Source organism: Lactuca serriola, chromosome 6, assembly GCF_051521515.1.
Source record: "Lactuca serriola cultivar US96UC23 chromosome 6, Lser_US96UC23_V15, whole genome shotgun sequence".
NCBI lineage: Eukaryota > Viridiplantae > Streptophyta > Magnoliopsida > Asterales > Asteraceae > Lactuca > Lactuca serriola.
The window spans coordinates 167,588,869-167,592,698 of NC_136413.1; the positions used below are offsets into that span (position 1 = coordinate 167,588,869).

Here is a 3,830-nt window from a genome sequence, read left to right on the forward strand (position 1 = left end):
CACTTCAGAATGTGTACTCCTAACTCCCTTTACTCCTTCATTCCTTGGATTGTGGTATTCACGAGAATGTTTTGCAAATTCTTCAACTAATTCCTTGACTTCACCCGAATTTTTCTTTGGAAGTTGTCCTTGAGAATCAAGGAGTCGCCTTGTCATTACATTGACCCCGTCATAGAATATGGACACTTCTTGTTGAATGTTAAGGTCATGTTGAGGAAAATTCCTTAACAGCCCCTTGTAGCGCTCCGAAACCTCGTAAAGTGACTCCTTCGGGTTTTGCTCAAAATTGGCTATTGCCTTCTTGAGTTTAGCTATCTTGGATGGTGGACAAAATTGGTCTAGAAACTGCTCACGCATTTGAGCCCAAGTAATAATTATACCAGGTGGTAGTGCTTTTAAACAATCGTTAGCAACTCCCTTAAAAGTAACAGGAAGCATCCTTAGCAAGACAATACGTCTACCCACATTCGGGACATTCAAATAATCAGCAATGTCATTGACTTCATCTAAGTGCTTAAACGAATCCTCATGATCTTTTCAATAAAATGGGATATGCTTCAGTACAGAAAGGATATGTCCTTTCAGCTTGAATGTGGTAGTGGCAGGTATGGCAGGTTGTACTAAACCTGGACCAATATCATCTCGAATTCTCTTTCTGTAAGCTCCCATGGACATCTCTTCAATATTCACCATCTCATTTATTAGCTAGTTCTCGGGTTCACTTGTATGTAATTCAAATTCAGGCTCGATATCGTATTTGGATTCAGGTTGGACGGGTATTTGATCAATGTTTGCAACCTTGCTCTTGTTCTTTGAAGATGAACTCGACTCTTCCGTTTTCTTTCCCGACTTCTTTGAGAACACTGACTTGAATTGTTGTAAGGGTGTCTTCTTTCGTGTTTGATCTTCTTTCACATTCTTATCTTTCATTTTGTGAAGGGAGGACTCTGGGTCTTCAAGAGGTGGCACCAAAGGTGTGTTAGAGCCTCTAGTCATGAACTCCTACAAAATAAACAAAATAAAAACGTAAAACTGAACAAAAACTAAATAAAAACTTCCTACTGACTGGCCACCACGACGTCGTAAAGGCTACCACCTCGTGTTGTCGCAAAAAAACAAATAGAAAAGAAAAACGAAAAAAACGATAAAATACTGAACTCACGTCGTGAGCTTACGGCTGACATCGTGAGTCTAGTACTATAAAAAACTAAGCTGTAAAAAAGTAACTTTTTGCAGGTTTTACCCCACAAAAAGGATCGATTAATCTAAAGTAAATAAATAAACTATCATATAAGTCGATCACCGGCAACGGCGTCGAAAACTTGATGCGTGAAAATAGCTACACCTAATTTTAATATTTATAACCTAACTTCCTTAACTAACTAATTGCACCTAGGCAGCGTACCTAGTAAAAAATATAGAATAGTTGGGTAAGTCGGGTGTCGATCTCAGGGAATGGTTTGACTAATTAATTTATCTACTATTAAATTAACCTCATTTTAGAGCAAAGATGAGGTATTATCTTATTTTACAAGACTGGATGAACTTAAGTCACATAATTCAATCAATTAATTAAAATAATCCTGTTTAGTTCGAATCCACTTCCTCTTTATTGTTACCTGATAATTATGGATTATCAAAGGGTGTTACCAATTATTATGTAATTAGCAATTCAAGTCTAAATTTACTAATCTTTTTACCAATTCATGAACTACCTTGTATGGTCATACATAAGCAAAACAAAAAATTAGTTATTAATTAAAGATGGGCTATGTAAGATTTATCTAAGCAAACAAAATTATGGTCATAATTATGCTCTCCAGCAAAGGTAAATTTAATTACTTCAGTTGCTACCTAAGATTGGGTCGATCCAAGCTCTAGCAATTTAATGTTCACTAAATCACTAGGTTTCAAGTTCATGTAGTCTAATTATCACTAGCTACACAGAACATGAAGTTGAGCAACTAAAGAAACAAACATAAGCATGCTAGGTAATAATAATCAAACACAAGCAATTTACCAACTAATCAAATCCAATAGTCATTAAGCTAAACCATATGTCAGAAGCTTCATCTAGCTAAACATGAGTTGCAAGATTCAGCTACTCATAGTAGCAAATAAACAAACACAAATGAAAGTATAAGACATGTTCAAGTATGAACAATTAAACTAATTATGAACCTCTACTCTTTTGGTGCTGAAAACCTTTTTCCAAGACTTTTTTTCTACTAAAATTCGTCTTCTGAAACTCTTTTCTCCAGCCAAAAGTTTTTCAAGTCGTAATAAGCAAGAGAATTTATAATATCTTATTTTACCGAGTTCACGTCGTGAACCATAAGGATTCACGTCGTGAATGTGAGTTTTACGTATTCGACAAGGACTCTTTCACCCGATTGCATATATTCTGGAACACTCCACTCACGTCGTGAACATCAAATTACTCATGCCGTGAGCACGTTTTTTGCTGAGTGTTTCATACTTCTTCCCTTCAAGCCTCCAAAGTTGCAAGTATTGTCAGTTCTGGTCCCTCTCTTTGAAAATTCTTTACTTTGGCTACAAATAACAATTTATCCATATAAGTACCATTACTCTATGCAAATAACCAAAATATCAATAAAAATGTAATTAAATATTGCCTAAAAATATGTATAAATATGGGAATATCAGTACGCTTCTCAAGCTTAGTAATAAATTAATTAAAAAATTTAATAACCAATTATAATTATTATTGCTCCCTCGTTAAAACAAAATCGCAACACTGTTATAAAACTCAAAACCCCATCAGGTAAAGCTATGATGGCTTCGTGTATATGTTAGGGCCATTTATATTTATGATTTGTAGACCTCGAGTGAGTGATGCGGCCTCATTTCTTGTTCCTTGTTTGGTTGTGGATTTAGGGCGGAGTCACTCAGTCAACAATTTTTCCAATCTTAATTATACATGACTAGTATATACTAGGCGGTTATAGAAATGACTTGTGGAAATCATTCCATGAGTAGTACATTATTCCAAATCGTCAGGACCCTAAACTGTTAACGCCCATTGTTTTCGGTTCAAAAGTTCGCGGTAGTGATACCATGGACGAAACCAGAAGCGATAAAACCATATGTGCTTGATATAGTACATCGTCCTGTTAATCATTTCTTGCATATTGATTCAATATCTATTATGCCGAGGGATTTCCAACATCGTCGTCAATCATGGTCCGACTTGGTCCTTACGATGCAAAAATTCTCGGTGTTGTGTAAAAAGAACTTTGATCCTAGTAAATCAGCAAATAAAATTCTTTCAAATCTAAATGGAAAACCTAATGCAAAGTGGACTTGGGGTGGAGTCACCCATCTGAACATCTTGTCAGTCTCAATTATATACAACTAGTATACACAAAGAAGTGATGAATGAGCAAAATTTTTATCATGGACGACAAAGCAAAAACCTTCGTTATATATCCGTTGGAAAGAAACTCAAACATGAGAAAACGACTGTGAGTTGAACTACTAAATGACTACAAATTCGATATTCGTTATCATCCCAGTTGAGCCAATGTAGTAACTGACACACTTAGTCGGAAAGAGTAACTCAGATTATAGAGTCAAATCGTTGACTGCGACCACCCATTTACATTTGTTCACACGAATTAAGGGCTCATCAGGGAGCGTAGAAACCTAGAAATGTGTCAGGTGAAATCCGTAGAGGTCTGGGGTGATGGAGTCTTTTACCACATAGATTTGATCTAGACATCGAAGTTCAATGACGTCTGAGAGGTGGTCATGTAGGAATCCCACAATACTCAAGCACTTTGTTCGTCCAGATCCAGATGAGAGGCGTC

General features: G+C 36.2%; 1 non-coding gene across 1 annotated transcript; it reads left to right on the top strand.

The window, feature by feature from the left end:
• Positions 1–202: 202 nt before the first annotated feature.
• On the top strand, positions 203–309 carry LOC145060633 (small nucleolar RNA R71). The gene has a single exon (XR_013686850.1). It is a non-coding gene; the product is annotated as a small nucleolar RNA R71 (small nucleolar RNA).
• The last annotated feature ends 3,521 nt before the right edge of the window (positions 310–3,830 follow it).